Source organism: Rhinatrema bivittatum, chromosome 1 (assembly GCF_901001135.1).
Source record: "Rhinatrema bivittatum chromosome 1, aRhiBiv1.1, whole genome shotgun sequence".
NCBI classification, from domain to species: domain Eukaryota; kingdom Metazoa; phylum Chordata; class Amphibia; order Gymnophiona; family Rhinatrematidae; genus Rhinatrema; species Rhinatrema bivittatum.
In genome coordinates, this window is record NC_042615.1 from 666,548,688 (window position 1) to 666,570,346 (window position 21,659).

A 21,659-nucleotide genomic window follows, 5' to 3' on the forward strand; every position below is an offset into this window, starting at 1 on the left:
GAACCCGCTCCTCCCCCCCCCCCCCCCATAAGATTTTCCACACAACCTCCATCCCCCAGGTCTTCCCCTTACCACCCACCTCAGTAACTTACCCCATCCATGGGATCACAGCAAGCAGTAACTTACCCCATCCATGGGGCAGCAGAAATTCCCAGTCACTCCTATCCACTGGGTCTTGGTTGATAAAATGGTGACAGCTGGCACTGAAGCTTCCACCATTTTGTTGTATAGCCATAAAATAGAATGGTGCTGGCCTTCAGGCTATCTGATGCTATTTTGAAACTGGGACTTGGTAGGGAAGGAGCCACTGAGGATTGCTCTGACCCCGGCACGCGCATGTTATAAAATCAGGAGTCGGCGGCACAAGGGGGTGCACAATTGTGCACTTTGCATGCACCGAGCCACACTGCCTTCCCCATTCCCTCCCCCCTAGCCTGATCTTCCCCCCTTCCCCTAACCTTTTTCCCCCAGTCCTACTCTAACCCCTGACTTTTATCTTACCCTTTGCGCCTGCCTCTGGGCAGGCGCAAGTTGCGTGCCCCGGCAGCCTGCCAGCATGCGATCCTCCGACACAGCGGTAATGGATGCTGTGTCAGAGGCCTCTGGCCCTGCCCCCGCCCCTGGACCGCCCCTTTTTGCAAGCCCCGGGACTTACACGTGTCCCGGGGCATTACGCATGTCGCCGGGCCTTTTTAAAATAAGCCCAGCGGGTGTAACTCCCCCTACGTGCATAAATCCTCTGGATTTATGCACATAGGGGCGGATTTTAAAAGGAGCGCGAATAGGCCTACTTTTGTTTGCGCTCAGGCGCAAACAAAAGTACGCTGGATTTTAGTAGATACGCGCGGAGCCGCGCGTATCTACTAAAAAACCTGGATCGGCGCGCGCAAGGCTATGGATTTTGTATAGCCGGCGCGCGCCGAGCCGCGCAGCCTACCCCCGTTCCCTCCGAGGCCGCTCCAAAATCGGAGCGGCCTCGGAGGGAATCCTCTAACACCCCTCCCCTCACATTCCCCTCCCTTCCTCTACCTAACCCACCCGCCCGGCCCTGTCTATACCCCCCCCCTTACCTTTGTTGGGGGATTTACGCCTCCCGGAGGGAGGCGTAAATCCCCCGCGCGCCAGCGGGCCTCCTGCGCGCCGGGCCGCGACCTGGGGGCGGGTACGGAGGGCGCGGCCACGCCCCCGGACCGCCCCGGGCCGTAGCCACGCCCCCGCACCCGCCCCCAAAACGCTGCCGACACGCCCCGAAAATGCCCGCGACGACCGGGACTGCCCCCGACCCGCCCCCCCTCGGAGAACCCCGGGACTTACGCGAGTCCCGGGGCTCTGCGCGTGCCGGTAGGCCTATGTAAAATAGGCTTCCCGGCGCGCAGGGCCCTGCTCGCGTAAATCCGCCCGGTTTTGGGCGGATTTACGCGAGCAGGGCTCTGAAAATCCGCCCCATAGGGATTTTAAAATCTGGCACATTGTGTCATTATAAATAAGCTTTTTAGGGCAGCTCATTGCATTGCATTCTTATAAGGTGGCCAAATCAGTCTACTTGATGATGATCATCATCATCATGATGATCATGAAAAATGGCATCACACAAACTAACTGGATGAACCAATGAGTGTGTGACATGCTTTCTGCCATAGTTGCTGTCAGCCTAAACAAAAATTAAAAATGATAACTGACCAGAGGCATTTGTTGACTATTATTACTTGTATGCATTTTTTCAGTGTTATATAGTTTCTAAATGCTTCAGTTATGTTAATAGACATTTTTAAATGCAAAAATGATGATTTATCCGATTCTCAGGAAAAAAAGAAAGCAAGGTCAGGAATAGTAGTCTTGTGGTTAGAGCGGGAGGCTAAGAACCAGAAAAGCCAGGGTTTCAAATCCTGCTTTTCTCACTGACTTTGAGCAAGGTATTTCATCCTTCACTGCTTTGGGTACAAACTTGGGGCCTGATTCACCAAGGCATTTCTCCCATTCTGTGACTGTGGGAAGATGTTTTCATGAATCAGGCCCTTACTACTCATTTTTCCCATAGACACAAAATTGGAGAAAACCTTTAGTAAATAGCCCCCATAGATTGTATGCCTTCTGAGGTAGAGATCAATCAACTATACCTGAACTTGCAATTCACCTTGAGCTCATATTTGGCAAGATGAGTAATTAAATATGTGTGGCACTGACCCATGTGCATGGGCACATGTGTAATAGGGTGCCAGTGCTGTGGTCGCCCTCCCCTCCCCTTCCCCCCCCCCCCCCCCCGGATTTACCTTTCTGCCATGGGGAGGGGGGTGTGAAGGTTGTGAGAGGATAAAATGAGAGATTCCTTCCTAGATACAGGCTTGGAGTGCCAACAGCCTTACTAACATAACACAGGCTGGTCTGAATGGTTCGGACCTACACAGTCACTGCTACAATCCAGCCTTGCTTGCCTGGGGTGGGCTGAGGGTGGGTTTTTAGGGAGGAGGGGACAGGTCTGCTTTCTCCTACTTAGCAGGCTGATACAGTAAAGTGCGCTCCGACGGAGCGCACTGATAGCCCGTGTTTGGCCACGCGTTTTCAACACGCTATTTTTATCCCTTATACAGTAAGGGGTAATAGCGCATCGAAAATGCGTGGCCAACTCCACGAAACTAATAGCGCCCGCCACATGCAGGTTAAATGTGCAGCCAAGCCACACACTTTGGGGCGGATTTTAAAAGGAGCGCGAATAGGCCTACTTTTGTTTGCGCTCAGGCGCAAACAAAAGTACGCTGGATTTTAGTAGATACGCGCGGAGCCGCGCGTATCTACTAAAAAACCTGGATCGGCGCGCGCAAGGCTATGGATTTTGTATAGCCGGCGCACGCCGAGCCGCGCAGCCTACCCCCGTTCCCTCCGAGGCCGCTCCGAAATCGGAGCGGCCTCGGAGGGAATCCTCTAACACCCTCCCCTCACCTTCCCCTCCCTTCCTCTACCTAACCCACCCGCCCGGCCCTGTCTATACCCCCCCCCTTACCTTTGTTGGGGGATTTACGCCTCCCTCCGGGAGGCGTAAATCCCCGCGCGCCAGCGGGCCTCCTGTGCGCCGGGCCGCGACCTGGGGGCGGGTACGGAGGGCGCGGCCACGCCCCCGGACCGCCCCGGGCCGTAGCCACGCCCCCGTACCCACCCCCAAAACGCTGCCGACACGCCCCGAAAACGCCGCGACGACCGGGACCGCCCCCAACACGCCCCCCGACACGCCCCCTCCGAAAACCCCGGGACTTACGCGAGTCCCGGGGCTCTGCGCGCGCCGGTAGGCCTATGTAAAATAGGCTTACCGGCGCGCAGGGCCCTGCTCGCGTAAATCCGCCCAAAACCCTAAATTACATACCTGGGCTTTCTGTATCACGCGCCCAGAAGAGAGGCCTGTGCGCGCGTTGGGAGAGCGGGTGCTCGGCTGCTCGCTGGCTCTCACGCATGTTTTTCTGTATCGGCCTGTAGGTTATTACTACCTGTTAGTGGAAGGCTTAGGTAGTAGATTAGACCTATAGTCAAGGTTTAGACTACATAATAAAGCTGTGGCTTATTTATTTCCACTTGCACTCTGGCTCTGGTTATTTATTTATGTCTATTTTAATGGCATTGTGTTGGGGGTGGATCTATCATGGCTGCCCTTGTTACTAAAATCCACACAGAACAGTGGCTCTTTGCTGACTTTTTGACATGATTGAAATGTATAAAATCATGAGTAGGGTGAAACAGGTAAATAGCAATGGTTATTTACTGTTTCAAACAATAATAGGACTGGGGACACTCCATGAAACAACCAAAACAAATCATAGGAAGCATTTTTTCACTCGGCATACAATCGAGCTATGGAATCTGTTGCCGGAGGTCATGATCAAAGGCAACATAATAGGGCTCAAAGGAGGATTGGACAAGTTCATGAAGGAAAAATTCATAGACAGTTATTAGCCAGGTAGACTTGGGAAAGCCAGTGCTTAACGCTGGAAGGAAGATACAAGAAATATATCAACTATTGGGGATCTTCCAAGTACTTGTGACCTAACAGATCCCCAATAGTACTTGGCAACTATTGGAGAGAGAATGCTGGGCTTGATGGTCTTTGATCTGACCCAGGTGGCGCTTTTTGAGCCAGATTTTCAAAGGGGTACGCGCGTATCCCCCGAAAACCTGACCCAAACCCCTGCACCCACCGAGCCTATGTTGCCTAGGCTTCCGGTGCGCACAAAGCCCCGGGACGAGTGTAAGTCCCGGGGCTTTCCTGGGGGGGGGGGGGGCATTTTGGGGGGCGTGTCGCGATCCGCATGTCATCGGGGGGCGTGTCGAGGGGGCGTGACGCATTCAGCGCGTCGTCCGGGGGCAGCACTGTGGACATGGTTTTGGCCCGGGGGCGTTCCGGGGGCTTGGCCGTGGCCTCCAGACCAGCCCCCGGACCGGAACATGGAGCGCGGCAGCCGGCCGGGCGCAAGCAAAGTTACACCTGCTTCGAGTTGACGTAACTTTCGTGATAGAGGTGGGGGGGTTTAATAGGGCCGGGGGGTTTAATAGGGTGGGTTAGGTAGGGGAAGGGAGGGGAAGGTGGGGGAGGGCGAAGGAAAGTTCCGTCCGAGGCCGCTCCGATTTCAGAGCGGCCTCGGAGGGAACGGAGGCAGGCTGTGTGGCTTGGCGCGCACAGGCTGCCGATTTTTGGATTTTAATGGATACGCGCGGCTACGCACGTATCTATTGAAATCTCAAGTACTCTTGTTCGCGCCTGGTGCGCGAACAAAAGTACGCGTGTGCGCAGATTTATAAAATCGGCCCCTCTATGTTCTTATTTCACTTTCAAATGAATTAGAAATGCATTCCATTTTAGTTTCAGACACATATGTGTTTAAAACTCATATGAAATGCATTCAAACTTCATTTGAAAGTTAAATGGGAGTTCTGTTGTGCCTTAAGACCCCCAAATGCTTCTTTATTGAGACTTCTTTTCTTCAAAACTCTGATATCTTCAAACATGACAAAATAGGAGGTGGCACTCATTTTTTACATTGTGTCTCACTACATAACATCAGTTTCTGCATTTCAGTGCCAGTCATAAAAAAATGATCTGTTTTACACCAAGAAATCAGAGATTCGCATAACTGCAGAGAACCATGTGATTAGGAAACGAATGACATATTCAAGTGGAAATGTTCTGGGATCAGGATTACTAGTGATTTCTCTGAGTTTTACCCATTAAACCTAGGGAACAACCAAGGATCTGTTTTCAAGGAGCAGTCTCTAAAAATATGCACAATGCTAAATGCACACAAATGAAAGATTCCCCCGTCTAGGCAAATTTAGATGATTCTGCCTCCTAAAACAATTGTGTACTTTCAGAGGATAGTACTCTGTGCTCTATTCAATGCACAATATGACTTAGAAAAATATCCTAACCTGTCAAGTACATTAAATGACTATTTTGGTATGACATGATCTTAAACATGCATGTTGAAATTCTTCAACTCCTGGCAATAGCATTTCATGGAACTTTATATTGAAGTTCAAAAATGTTTATTTCCTTTATTTTGTAAATTTGGTTTTCTTTTATTAAAACATTTGGTTAAAGTAATGCATTGTCAATGTTTAAATCCTCTGTCTATATCCATATTATTTATTTGATTATATATACAGTATATACAGACTTCATATTTTCACCAGGCTGAATAGCAATTAAACAATAATTTACAAGGCCCCACTTAGGAAACTAAGAATAATTTTAGAATTTAAAAATATGATTATCCAAGGAATATTAAAGGGTAGATATGGGAGAAGGGGAAGAGTTGATTATTAATTTAAAAAAAAAAACACTCATTCAGTTATATTCATTAATTAGAAAATGCTGCCTGATATTTAATCAGGTTCTTATGTTCTATTCTTAAAAAAAAAAAAAAAAGACTTCTTTGTGGAGGATTTATGTCACTTTATTCGTATCTTAAATTTTTAAAGTTTTCATTTTCATAACATTTTGCAAGCAAAATTTGGAAAATATGTATGTTGCCCATCTATCACATTAATACCTTTTTGAGAGTTTTTTTTCCCAACCCAATGCTGAAATTAGGAGGAACAGAAATGCTGTATTGAATGGGCTGCATGACAACGCCTCTCGGAGCATGCACTGTACATGATGCCTACTTATTTTGGCTGTTTTGAAATGAGTAAATTATATATTTTATACCAAAACTTGCCCAGTTGGTTACCACAACACTTAATGCAGTAATCTACATCAGCTGCTTTCTTGGAGATAGGGCCCAGTCCAGAAAGGTGATGGATCTTTGTTGACGACGAGCAGAGGCTCGCCACTATTGTACAAAAATCATCCACTGTTGTGGGTAGAATTGCCAGCAGCTGAAACAAAATACAGCAGTACTGGCAATTTTTTTTATAGGTCCTTTAATATTCCCCGGACACATGTTTCAGCTGGATGAAATGCCATGTTGAGTTACACTGGCACATTGTATTATCCCCTCTAATGCAGTGTGCAGGTGTACACTGCAAATTAAATTACTGCGAGTTTTCTGCTGACTTTTCTGTCAACACATGTAATTCAGATGACTATGTTCTCTAGCCCTGCTTTTAACCAATATTTTTGCATCAATACATTTTCTTATTTTGTATTTCATACCAGATAGTCTTGGTACAGTAAAAGTGTAAATGCTTACTGAATTATCAGCAGCAGCTCATGTACAGGTGTGGTGGTACAATTGCCTCACCAAAAATGAATTAAGAGGCCAGAGATGCAAAATGCTAGCACAGAAGGATGATGGTAGGAAATGATGCTGGGGAGGTGGAGGAGTGAAAAGGGCAAATGGAGGGGAAATAGTGCTTGTCTTGCCACCTACATTTTCATCCAGTAGCTTACACTCTGGCCGATACAGTACAGTGCATTTGGACGTGCGTTTTTGATGTGTTAGCTTTACCCCTTATTCAGTAAGGGGTAATAGCGTGTCAAAAACGCGTGTCCAACCCCTCCGAGACTAATAGTGCCCAAAACATGCAAATGCATGTTGATGGCCCTATTAGTCATTCCCACGCGATACAGTAAGTAAAATGTGCAGCCAAGCCGCACATTTTACTTTAAGAAATTAGCACCTACCCAAAGGTGGGCATTAATTTCTGCCAGCGCCGGGGAAGTGCACAGAAAAGCAGTAAAAACTGCTTTTCTGTGCACTCTCCGACTTAATGTCATGGCGATATTAAGTCTGAGGTCCCAAAAGTTAAAAAAAAAAAAAAATTTAAATGGGCCCGCAGCTCGCGGGTTGAAAACCGGACGCTCAATTTTGCCGGCGTCCAGTTTCCGAACCCATGGCTGTCAGCGGGTTTGAGAACCGATGCCGGCAAAATTGAGAGTCAGCTGTCAAACTCACTGACAGCCGCCTCTCTTGTCCAAAAAGAGGCGCTAGGGACGTGCTAGTGTCCCTAGCACCTCTTTTTACCGCAGGCCCTAATTTAAATAAATTAACTTACTGAATCGCATTCATAGGAGAGTGGCCAGTGTGCACGCCGGGAGAGCGGGCGCTCACCCGCAATTGTTACTGTATCAGCCCGACTGTCAATTAACTGGTAGAGAGCCTGCTGCAATAATTATTATTAAGATAGTTTGGACCATTTTTTCAAACATGCAAAGTTTTACATCTGATAAAAGTATCCCTTTTTACAAAATAATGTAGTTACATTTTGGCTCATACAAATTCTCTTTTGTTGAAAGATAAATTTAAGGATTAGACCTTGTGTTAATACAAAAATGGAGGATGTCATAATGCCTTTGTATCACTCCATGGTGACACCACACCTTGAATATTGTGTGCAATTCTGGTCACCGCATCTCAAAAAGGATATAGCTGCATTGGAGAAAGTGCAGAGAACAATGATCAAAATGATAAGGGGCATGCAACGGCTGCTCTATGAGGAAACGCTAGATAAATTAGGGCTGTTCAGTTTGGAGAAGAGATGACTGAGGGGGGATATGATGGAAGTCTACAAAATCATGAAAAGACTTGAACAAATTAATGTAAATCGGTTATTTACTCTCTCAGATAATAGAAGGACCAGGGACACTCCATAAAGTTGGCAAGTAGCTCATTTAAAACAAATCAAAGAAAATTCTTTTTCGCTCAGCGCATAGTTAAGCTATGGAATTCATTGCCAGAGGATGTGGTTACAGCAGTTAGTGTAATTGGGATTAAAAAAGGTTTGGATAAATTCCTAAAGAAAAAATCCATAATCTGCTATTACGTTAATTAATAAGCAATAGTAACATGGTTTATCTAATGTTTGGGTACTTGTCAGGTACTTATGGCTTGGATTGGTCACTGTTGGTAACAGGATAGTGGGTTTGATGGACCTTGGTCTGATCGATTATGGCTATCTTATGTTCTTATACATTTAATCTGACAGAGGTTGAGTTATAAACATCATGGCACTATTCACTAGAAATGGACAAATTAACCAAGCAAATTAATGCATGGAAGCAGTCAATGTTCTGAATACATACTGGAACAAATTTGTGCAAGCAATCGTGAAGTTAATATAAAGTGTATTGCAGGTTTTCCCAAAACTGTCCTGGTGGCCCTCAGATACAGGCCAATACAGTACAGTGGGGATGCGTGTTTTTGACGTGCTAGCTTTACCCCTTATTCAGTAAGGGGTAACAGTGCATCGAAAACGCGCGTCCAACCCCCCGGAAACTAATAGCGCCCGCAACATGCAAATGCATGTTGATGGCCCTATTAGTTATTCCCGCGTGATACAGAAAGTAAAATGTGCAGGCAAATGTGTCCCTAGCGCCTCTTTTTACCGTGGGCCCTAATTTGAATAAATTATTTTTCTGAATCGCACACCCAGGAGAGTGGCCTGTGCATGTGCTGGGAGAGCGGGCGCTCGTCCACTCTCCCACACCATTTACTGTATCGGCCTGTTAGCTTTTCAGGTTATTCACAATAAATAAGCATGCAATAAATCTGCATATTTGGAGTCACCAATATATACTAATTCATCTCATGCATATTCCTTGTAGATATCCTAAAAACACAATTAATGTGAAGTCACAAGGACAGGCTTGGCAAACCCCGCGGTGAACATTTTAAGCCTTAATATACATATACCCCATGACTAAACTGTCTGTATAAATAAAAAGATACAATATGATGAGATTAAGGTGCTTTATTCTGCATTTATGAACAATAAGATTGTCATAAAAACTTTTTTGGACTTCAAACAATAGAGAAAACCAGTTATGTACCTCTTTTAGACTTTAAAAATAACTCCATAGTAAATCTCCAATCCTAGTGCAAAAAAAATCAGATTCATTGTTCTCCATTCCTGCTTGAAAGACAGAGCAACAAGAAAATTTCATTTTAATCGAGAGACAAAGTGAGAAATTGCCCATAGAGGATCATAACATACTATAGAAATCAGAAAACAGAAAAGTAAATGGTAGAACACTCTCTCAGACAAAAACCGTAGCAGAATAATTACTAGCAATGACAATAGCAGCTACGTGCAAATAATTCAGAATTAAAATAAACTATTTCAGCTTTCAATTGCCAATGTAGATGCATGGACAATGAGAATGCTGTATTTTACAGAACTGGACTAGGTACATAGAATTTGTTCTCAAACTAAATTAATTTTTCAAAAGGAAAATGGAAGAAAATGCCTGTTGTTCAGAGAAAAGTGAACAGACAAGAGACTGTCTAGGTAGCATAATAAGTTGTATTACTTCATTCGCTGTAATTCCTGCATGGTAATTTGAGAAGCAGGGCTCTTCCTGTTGAAAATATATTTTGCTATGGCAGTATATTCTACCAGCAAGTGAACTGAAATCTAATCTTCTAAAAGTTACAATGCTCCTTAATTACAGCCATATTTTTAAAAACTTGCTATTTTAGATACATTTTACCTTTTCATATATAAAGTCTATTATTCTAATCTCTATGTCCCAAACCACTTTGCAGCACCTTTACTCAAAATACTGCTCCCTGTATAAAACAGCCATCATTCAGAAGTTGATTTTTCACTGCCCCCTAAAATTGCAAGCCATGACTCAGCACATATGTCTCAGCTACCAAGATGTGTTAAGGAAGATGTCCATTGCTCATCTTCGTTGTGTTTACTGTCCAGTTCAATCGAACTCTGAATTAAGCAGTTTTCTCCCTGCTAGTAATTTTTCATGGAGGGAAGTGAAAAATGCTGCTCCATGAATTTCATAAGGGCAGCCTGTTGAGCCAAACTGCATGACTGAACAAAAAAGCAAGGATACATAGAACATGATGGCAGATAAAGACCAATCAACCTGTTCAGTCTACCCAGCATACTGTAAGGATATATTCCAGCTGCCAGTCTTGGAAACTTGACCTTTTATAGGATATCATGCCTTATCCAAGTCAGTTTTGTTGCCTTATTTTCTGGTTCTCTATCTCCCTGAGTAAATGTGCATACAAATTCCCATGCTTAATCCAACACTCATATCCTTCCAATCCTACATCCAAGCTTTAGATTAATCTAGACAGCTTCTAAATGTAGCAAGGCTGCTGCCCAAATATCTGGCCAGTGATGTCCTTGTAGGCTTGCTGGATGGTATGTGGTAGCCACCAACCTGCTGAGGAGTTGGGGAGAGAGAGAGAGAGCCTCACTAAGACAAATGGTTCAGATTACTATTTAAAACACTGTTACGGTGGATCTTTAAAGTTGGGATGAGGTGTCAGGGGTGGGAAAAGCTTGGGGGCAGTTTAAGATACACCATTTCATGTACAAACAGCACAGTAGCCACATGTGAAGATTGGGTGTCAGTCGGAGTGCTGAGAGTTGACAGAAAAGTAGATTTGTAAATTGTAACCGGAAAATTAGCCTAACCACACCCCTTTTTTCTTATCATGGGCATCAGGCCTGCGAAATGTACAGCAAAATAATGAATCTGGGCCTTGGTTTGTCACCTCTCCCCTTACTTCTACTCTAAAGGGCATGAAGGGTTGGATGTTGACAATATTGCCACCTCTTGAACTCTTAATCTACTCCTTAGGTGGGAATTTCCTTAGGAAGTAACTCAGTCTTATTCCAAATGGACTAGTATGTGTGCCACAATTTATAATGTGCTAAGTCTCAGTAATAGAAATGCTGAATATTCAAAGAATGGCTACAAAAGACTGTTTAAGAAAATTATATCACCACAAAATAGCATTGCTCTCTAACTGCACACATAGAGCATGAGAGGAAAAGCAGTCACAAAAGAAGAACAATAACAAATAAATGTAACCAGTAATATCACTGAATAAAAGGAGGGAAATGTGGGAAATTCATGCTAAACAGTGCCAAATCAAAGGACTACAGGTGCCAAGTTTTAATCATTGTATCTCAAGCCTTCCAAAATCCTTTTTTTAAATTTATCAACTAATGACACATTTTAAAATTGTAAAAGAATTAACTCCACTCTTATGTGAAAAATATATTTGATAAATGCTTCCCAATAGGAATATAGATGACTGTCGACATGCAAAGGTTGTCATCACTGCTGTCAGTAAAATGACACCTGAAGGTAAATTCCAGAGAGAAGATAATCCGAATAATCTGATGCAGTCTGTGTATTGACCTAAGTCTTCATAGGGAAAAATCTTACAAATCAGCAGCAAATCATTTTATTGTAGTGATACAGTTTTAATTATTTATATATTCTTATAGTCAGCTATCTCCAATCAATTATTTGCAGTGGATCTCAAAATTCATAATTCAATCTGAACATATAAAACACACATTTAACTATTACAGAAATACTAGATAATACAATATGATAAAACCCTAAAACAATTAATACACTAAAAGAATAAAAAAATAATGAAAATAAAATAAATTAAACAGTTCATACTTTTAACTTCTACTGAAATGTGTGAATGAAATAAACTTGTATAAGTATGAATAAGAGTGATCACTATAACAAAAAGACTTGCTGATGATATTGAAGATTTTTTTTCCACAATGCAGACTTAGTACCTGATTCACTAAGTGCTTTTCCCATAGACACAAAATGGGAGAAAAACCTTAATGAATCTGGCCTATGATTGAAATGCACTTGGCATCAGTATCATCTGGATTATCTTCTCTCTGGAATTCACCTTGAGGTGCCCTTTTACTTGCTTACTACACTGATGCTGACCTTTGGGACCAATGTATGAATCTGTCCCATTTGTACACTTTGTAATTTTGCTCATTCTATTTTTCTAGCATGCAAACAAGCCCAGGAGAAAAATAGCATGCATAGTTTTTCTGTGAAGGTTTTCGTAAAATATTAATTGCACCTCGCAGAATTAAAGTGCAAAAAACACTTTGGGATGCAAATTTCAGGCATTGTTATAATGAGTTGCTTTGCATAATTTTGCATTGACGTTATTCATTAACAATTAACTAAAATTTCAGGAGTGTAAAACTAGTGTGAACTCAAAAAATTTCACAAAGCCTCCTTTGCATGCTAAAAGAAGGAAATCTCGAGCACTACCACAAATAACACAAGCTATTTTCCATTTTTGTACGTGAAACAAATATAGGAGTTCCCCCATTCCTTCCTTCTCATATTCAGTGAAATTACTGGTTAAGTTTTCTTTGCTACTGCTTTGTTCTTGCAATTGCATAAAATATCCAATCACTGTCATTTTTTTATTTTATTTATTATTTTGTCTTTATCTCATGCTTTTTCATTCAGATACCTTCGGTATTTCAATTTGGACACTGTGTTTCTTGCTTCTAAGCTTGGTCCATATGTAAAAAAAAAAAAAAAGCCAGTGTCTTAAATTTTAGGATTGGCAAGACTAGAAAATGACCATGTAGCCTCAATATAAAAAGGGATAGACCAAGCCAGTCCTAGTTTTCCCCCAGTGCATGCAGGGAATTGTAGTTCATCGTTATGCATGCAATGAAGTAAAGCCAGGTTAGACTCAGCCTGTCCTTTTTGACACGGAGATATGTGGTCACCCTAAAACTAAGAAACAGCAGGTACATGCAAGTGTTCAGCAAATTAGATACCAGTGGCACTTTCGCCCTCAAATAAAATAATATAATATAAAGAAAAGCAGACTGCATCATGACTCAGCTCTTACCTTAAGGACCCAAGGGCCAAGTGAATGCAAAACTATACAAAGTTCTATGACTGTGTGACACAGTTGCAGTGTCTGTACTAATCCGAGGGAGTAATGCCTTTTATTGCACCAATATAAAAATTGCCCATTGATTATGTGCATGTGCTTTGAAGACATGGGTCCCTTTCCAGGATGCATGCCTGCTGTTAGGGGAACATGGCTTATTTGGAAAAGGAACTGCTAAATGCAGTGAATTAATTTGAAAGCAATCTTATTTCACATACATTCTCATATTAGACTCAATAGGGTCCCAAACATGAAAACCCACTGTATCTTTGCCATAATTACACCGATAAACTTAGCAAAATTTCTTTCTTTTGAAACCTCGATCTATCTAAGGGTTGTCATCCTCCAGAGCAGTATGAAGCCTCCAATTATCCGGCGTTTTTAATCCATTGCTAGGTCTTCACAACTGGTCTGATTACAGATCTTCACTAGGTTTATTAAGTGAGAAAATCAGCAGCCTTTGTTAATTACAATGTGAACATTTAATAAACTTTCCCTCTTGTTATCATTGGGCCATCACACTAGTAAAAGGTTCTAATTTACATTTATTTATTTATTTGAGGTTTCTTATATACCGAGGCACCTTTGAAAAAAAACATCACCTGGGTTCACAATATAACATAACTTAGCAACCAGCTTTACAATATTAACATTAACAGGGAGAGGGTTAACAGGGGACAATACATGAATTATATACAGGAATAATATACAAATGTACATGTTAATTTTAACAAATGAGTTAAATAAGGCAGTGACGGTATTTGGTGGGAAAGTAATGGATGGATGGGAGGAGGAGGAGAATACCTACAGGGGTGGGGGGTGGGGAAGGAGAGGCGAGGTCGGGGATCGGTCAGGTGGTCAAGAGGTGTCTTTGGTGAGAGATAGTTCGTTAGTTCTATACAATTTAATAACTCCCCCAACAGCTGCACACCCATACATGCATGTGAACAAGGGGGTACGTTTGCACATAGGTAACCGGGACTGACTGTCTGACTGACAAACTCCGGGGCTAATGCCCACAGGTGCCGCGTAACATTAGGCGCTATTTATAAAGAGCTGGGAGCTCAGGCGGCGCGGCCTCAGCCGGGCTTCTGCCCATCCCCACTGCGCTCTAGTCGGAAAGGAAGCCCGCGAAACTCAGCCCAACGTCAACGGGGTTTTGTAGGTCGAGAGAGAGAAAGAAATTCGGCGTGTGTGAGAGTCTCATTTGAGTGGAAATGGAAGACGTGTTTTGCTTTGGTTTGGTTTGATCATTGGAGCATCCTGCGCGCACTAACACACTCACTGCCGTTAGCCAGAAGAAACCCCCCCCCCCCCTTCTATTTCCCGCGTTAAAACGCAATAGCGCTGCTTTGAGAATAAAAAAATAAATAAATAAATAAATAAAACGAGGACGGGGTGAGGGTTAGCGCCGGAGATCACCGCTGTGTGTGCACGCAGTGCAGGATCGAGTGAAGAAAGAAAAGATAAAAACTGGTCTCCCGTCTACTACTCTTTCCGCGGCCAGGCAAACTCTCGGGCCTTGCAGCCTGTAATTACCAGCTGGCATTCTCGCCGAGCTGCATGCTAATTGCACGCTTACAGAAACGACATCGTAATATATTGCAAGGGGGGAGGGGGGGGGGAGAGAGAGGAAGAAGTACAGCGTTTAATTATAGCCCTGATGCTTTACACTTTCTGTGTTTCGGATAAGAAGTATTGGTGGTGGTGGTGGTGGTTGCAGGCCCTGCTTGTGTTTGAGGGTCCATATGCAGGCGCAACGGCCACATTCAGGCAGGACAATAAAGCGGCGAGGGAAGCAGCTGATACACAAAAGGCACCGTCTAGACAGTGCCCCCCCCCCTCCCCGTACGTCTGCCCCTAAATTTGGGGCCGGCGCTCCCGAAGGGATCGTAATATAATTGTCCTGGTGTCTGTGTTCATTCTGCCTGTCAGACGCCGCTCGAGACCTACAGCTGTCCCTGCGGCACTGGAGGGGCCTGCGAGCGAGCAGAGAGCCAGCCTGGCTGCCCAGACGAAGCAGGGGCATCTCCTCCCCCCATCCTCCAGGCCCCGCATCGGACGGCAGGGTGGCACCAAGATAGATGAGTCTGGCTCCCTCGTATATTTATTGAACCCCCCACCCCCCCAAAAAAATAATAATAACCCACGACCACTGCCAGGAACGCAGTTGGGAAGCCCTGCTGATGACAGACGGGCATGGATCAGAAATCCTGTTTTCAGGGTAATCAAAGAGGGGGGGGGGGGAGAAAGTCCGAGGTGCTGACTTGCACAGTGCATAAAGAATAGGATCTCGGGCGCCCGTTTCAAGGAAATTTGAGAGGTCACTGCAACAAACCACAATCTGTAGAAATAAGGTACTGATTGCAGGGTTTCCCCTCTGTAACACCTCAGGCGGCAGTTGGTTATAAATGAAAAAAAAAACCCTAAAAGCACCCTATATTATTTTAATTAACCAATGGCTAAGCAAAAAGCAAATATCAACATCCAGACAATAAATGAGAATAAATTACTTGTTACTTGGAAATACTGGTGGGTTGTTTTTTTTTCCACTGAGGAATTGCAAGTGCACCAAGGTAAGAGGAAGGAGACATTAATGAGCGTGGAAAGGCACTGCACCTCCTTCACCCATAAATACCCCAAATCAGAAAACGTGGAGCAGCAGGGACTATTTTTTGCGGTTAAGTTGAAAGGCGGGGCACTCCAGCGCTTCGGTTTGGCCTGGGCGCCCCTTGGCATCGCAGTCAGTTTACAGCAGGGCACTGCAGAACGTGCAGCATATGATGGACGCTCAAATGGCCCATTCTGCGGGCTTTACCTGCGCCTTTCCTCTCTTTGCCTGCCCTCCCCGGTCTCGGGCTGCCGCTCATCGGACAGGGAACAAAGATGGGGCGTCCTTGCGAACTGCTATTCCCAACTAACATTTGAAGTAAACTTGATTGGCCCTGAAAGACCAGTTGATACGTGTTATCGTTATTCAACTATTCCGAGGCTACCTCCAGTTCCCTTCCATTGATGCATTGAAGACTGAAAGGACATTCTTAGGCAGTCTTTGCTGAGATCAATCGGGGGAGCCACCCCCAGCACCACCACCACCCGAAAGTCGAAATGTTATACACGTTTCCAAACTCCTTAATAACTCCCTACGTGGGCTTTTAGGTCTTAACTGGATTAAAATGAATATGCCTTTGATAGGTCTCCTTTCAGCCAGTTAATGTGCATTTGAATTAATACCCAGTTGTTGTTGTTGTTGTTGTGTGTGTGTGTGTGTGTGTGTGTGTGTGTGTGTGTGTGATAAATGACAGTAAGATGGCCTCCCGTCTTCTGAAGGGTTTCTGATTGTTGTTGTTGTTGATGATGTTGTGTGTGTGCTGGTATTGTTGTTTGTGTTGTGTCTAGCGGGGTTTGGACTAGGCCTATGTGGATTCCTGCAGTTTCTTCAGGGAGGGAGCAGTATTTTAAGACCCCCCTCCCTCCGCCCCTACCCCCGCCATCACCCTCTCTCAGCTTTTGTTTTGCTGTGGGTGGCTGGTGTGGGATTTCATGTTCAGGTTGGAGGGCAGGCAGGAATATTTCAGGCTGTGGGAATGCCCCCTTGTTTGCTCTCACTGCATTGCAGTTCCTGGGGGTGGGGGCTGTCTGCAGCTGCCCCTCTCATGACTTGAATGGGGAGGGGAGGGCAGAGTGAGACTATTTAGGGGGACTGGAGGGGGGGGGGAGGTGAAACTGTGAATACCTTTCCCAATAAGAGATGAGGCATATTGAAAACTATATTAAATTACCCTGATTAACAATTTAGCCACGAACAGGGGAGCTTTGGGAGATCTCTATAGGCGAGGCTATGGGCTATTCATGCCAGCAGCTAAGAGGTCGAAAGGTGTCTGAAGTTCACAGGCTCAGAGCCTTTGTTATGCTAACAGACGGTCTCAAATCAGCAGCCCAGCGGAGTGTGAAATAGAAAGGATTCCTTGAGAACTTCCAATAAGTTGTCACTCTTGCTCTCCAAATGCCAGGACAGGCGGCTAATTTTTAGCAGGCCTATGCTTTTTTTTTTTTTTCTTTTTGCACCACGGATAGCTCAAAATGAAAGAGATCCTTTGTATCTTCAAGTTGCATTCTAAGCCAAGGGTCCGACAATAACCTGCCAAGCATATTTTACTTTTCACTATTAACTAGGAATGAGAGCTTTGCTGTTCTTGACTTTTCCGAGATGGCCAGGTTTGAGGTGGTAGGGGAAAGAAGAGTCATTATGGAAGAAGTTCATAGCCCCCAGCATAGGGAGGCCCGGGAAAGGGATGGGGAGGATATTAATCCAAAAAAAACTAAAGAAATACCATACTGGATCAGACCAAAGGTCCATCAAGCCCAGTATCCTTTTGGGATCCTATGGCCAATCCAGGTCACGAGTATCTGGCAGGATCCCAAAAGGTTGATAGATTCCATGCTGCTTATTAAATAGTGGATTTTGGCAAGTCCACCTTAATTGTTTATTGAATTTTCTTGCAGGAAATTGTCCAAACCTTTTTTTTAAACCCAGCTACACTAACAGCTTTTACCACATCCTCTGCAGCCAATTCCAGAGTTTAGTTATGCCTTGAGTAAAAAAAATATTTTCTCCAATTTGTTTTAAATGAATTACCAAGTAACTTCACTGTATGTCCCCTAATCTTTGTACTAAAAAAAAAAAAAAAAAGTTCACTTGCAGTGTCTACAAACCACCAATCCTCATAGTAATCATCTTCTGCCTTTGTTGCTTATCTACCCACACCCCCGACAATATCCTCTCCAAACCCTCCACTCAAGACAAAACTTAGGGCCACCTATTATTTTAGTCTCCATGCTAACCTAAAATCATTTGTATCATCTCCATTAGGAGGCTAATTAATTAAGGTATATAATCGTCCACCGTCTGAGACACTGTTATCTCACAAATGTGTAGTTCTTTACACCAGCTCTCTGTGTGCTGTCTTCTGGGTTTTTCCTGCGGTGAATGACCATTGTCTACACCAGAAATTATTATAGATTTGCGATGGGAGGGGGGAACAGGTGGGATTTAATTATTTCACAATCTAAGAAAGGAGGTGGAACACACAGTACCTTAAATGGAAGATCTGATCTTCCTATGACCGAGATTTAAGACAGGAGCAGGCTGATAGAAAAACGAAACCTCATTAGCTAAAAAAGCCTCACTTTAAGATAAAAAAAAAAAAAAAAGCAAAGGCAACGAGTTAATAATTCGCATGCGAGGATACTGCACTGATAAAACGATCTGTTCATCCTGAAGGAAGTAAAATAAAAAGGAAGAGCTTGACTCATTCATCTCACTCCTGACGTCCCGGGTCTAAGAGAGCACAACACGTGCACTGTGTATATGCACCTAGAAGCATAAACTTAATGCAAGAACAAAAATTATTCTATCACATCAGTCTCCCAGATTCTTATAAAATGCGTCTCTTCTGTTTATTAGTAGATCCGTCGTTAATATGGGACCAATAAGTTTTGGTGATATTTTTAAAATATGTATTGCAATGATTTCTGGAATCACGGAAGTAAACTTACACCTAAGTACACTCTGACACAGCTAATTTCAGTCTAACATTATATTGACCGTATGTTTTTATTAGTAAACATTGTGTTACTTTATATCCTAAATATTTATACACTTTTTTTTTTTTATTAAATACCTTTGGATTTACTCTGGTTGTGTTACCTTTATGGGGGCTGACTAGATTTTGGGGTTATTATATGTAAAACAAAACAAAACTTTTTAACTATTGTTACTATGTAAATAAAACAATGAAAAAAATCCAGACTTTTAGTGTATTAATAAAACATAACTATTTATGGAGAAACGATATTTATTTTCTTTAATGCTTCATTTCCTCTTCCAGAATTGTTTTTTTTATTTTATTTTTATTTTAAAGCTTGTTTCTTTCTTGTTTTTTAAATAGGCTCCAAACAACAACGAGATTTTTAGCTCCTGTACTGCAGTAATAAGCCCGATCCCTCTAAATTTTCTCTAGAACAAAGTTCAGTGATTAATTTACTGTCTGTAGTAGAATTTATTTGTAGAGAAACTATTGCTTAATTTTATTGTGTATTCATGTATGTTAAATACTCTGATAATTTCCTTGGGACGGGTTTGAATGACTGGAGAAACTGGCTACATGGCCAGCAGGAAAAGATTGTGTCCAGCGGCGTGCATCTCATAGAATATACTGGATTGGATTTCTGCTATTAAAACACCATTTTTAAATCGAGTAAATAAGAATGATTTAAAAAAAAATTTTAAAGAGAGAAAACAGTCAAAATTACATGTCCCTAACTCCAAAGGACACGGTTAGCCAAGTACCTTTTAAAGTTTATTTAGGAGTTATTCAGAAAGGTGTGTTGGTGGCCTAATCAGAAAGCTTTTTTTTTTTTTTTCAATAGGTTTGTATTGATTTCTGTTGTTTGGCATGCCATACATTTAATATTTCTGCAATATTTTATATTTTGGTGTATTTGGTTTTATTTAATATCAAATGAAAAGCAGCAATTTGAGGGACTGCCCATATAAAGTCAGAACACTTCTGATCATACTGATTCCACAATACTGTTGTTTTTCTTTTTTTTTTTTTTTTTGTTGCATATCCCTTATTGCTTTTGCAAGCATTTTTAAAAATCTGCAAAGACCGAAGAGCTGGTGGCCATAATTAACAGGAACAACATTTAAATCCCACAGTAAGGAAAGGATCCCTCAGTAAACCTGTTACTATAGCTCTATAATAAAATGTGCTAACTTTTGAATTGAAATCATGAAGAATTACATATTATTTAAAGTTTAGCTAGGAAGAAGGGAATTTGGACATCGGCTGTTAGGTGTAATTATCGTATGTTACCCTAATAATACAATATATATATCATCTAGATCAGATCGTTTTGGGGGCATTTAGGGAATACAAATATGCCATAAGAGGTTTTGTTGTTGGGTTTTGTTTTGTTTTTTTGCGTAAATGAGCATAATTCAGATTGCTACATAACAAAGAACGTACATTTTAATGAGTACATGCAAAGGTAAGCGTATTTTATCTGCTGTACAGTAAATATTCGGTTTTCAGTAGAAGCCCCATCCCCCGCCTCCTCCACCTTTTCCATACATTCATTGATATAAATATTTGAATTGATCAAGTGTGTGCTCTGGCGCTATTTACAGTGAAAGACAATATGCCATAAGGAAAGAGATATGCCAGTGAAAGAAAAGCAAAGAGAAGAAGATTCACAAGATGGCTGCCTTTCAGGTCTCCCACCTTCCCCTATTGCACGAACCGAGTCTAGACTTCATTCAGCCAAAGATTTTACCAGGGATCGAAAATGGGGGAGGGGGGATCAATTATTTTCAAATAAGGCCTTATTTTCAAATGAGAAAGAAAAACTAAGCACTCTTACTGCTGAAAACTGTATGGATTTTATTTAGTTATTGAATGACTATATGCAGATATGTACATTGATGTAAGACACAAAGGCAAGCACAGAAGTGATGGACTTTCACTCTTATCAAGGTATAGAAAGAGGAATGAAAATCAATCTCTGGTTCTAAAGCGATGTGGAAAGTTAACACTTTTTCTTTGCAATTAGAAAAGCACACCATTAATAGACATTGTTTCGAATTAAAGAGAACATTAGTTCTTCTAGCTTCAGTGAAAAGGCTGATTAGCCAGGTTTCACAGCATTGCCTAGCTCCTACTTTCATATTGGAAACGGCAATTGCTGTGCGTGCAAATATGGCTAAACTTTAAAAAAAAAATAAAAATAAAATAAAATGTTTAACCAGAGAGGCTGTAATACATCTTGTCTGGTCTGTAAACATCAATTCGTGATAGGAATATGATAAGGAATTCCTAGTCAAATCCAGCTATACTTCAACGACAGTGCCATGCAAGGCGAGCCATGTCTGTGCGTGGATCTATACAGTTTTCGGTAAAATCCATTCAGCAGGAATGTTAAATTATCAGATTACTATGTGGGCTGACGCTGCAGAGGAAGAACAAAGTAAACCGCTCGGTTCCAATAGGAAATATAATAAAAGCCTCAATCTAAAAGCCATCAGGGACAAGCACTCAATACAAGCTAACAAGCAGGAACTGATAAGATAACATTTATATGAGGTCAGAAGTCAAATACCAGTCAAAGGCTTTTAACCTCTTGGGTCATAAACAGTGATAGTTATTTATCGGGTTTAAAAGGCACCTGATCATTACCAGTGGAAAAGGCTACGCTGGAGTCCAGTTCGAATGTACAGATGAGAAACTTTGTGCTTAATAGAATAAATCATAACCTTCAGAGCTATTTTAATTGTGTTAAAGCTCTTTGCCAGATGCGCACATGCGCGCATCCAATGACATGCAAAAACAACATTTTTAAAAATCAAAACACATAAGAAATAGGATAAATATTATAAAATCAATACATTTATTATCCAACCTAGTGTCATTATCTAAACATGCAATATTGACAGTCAGCAGACTGAAAGGCACA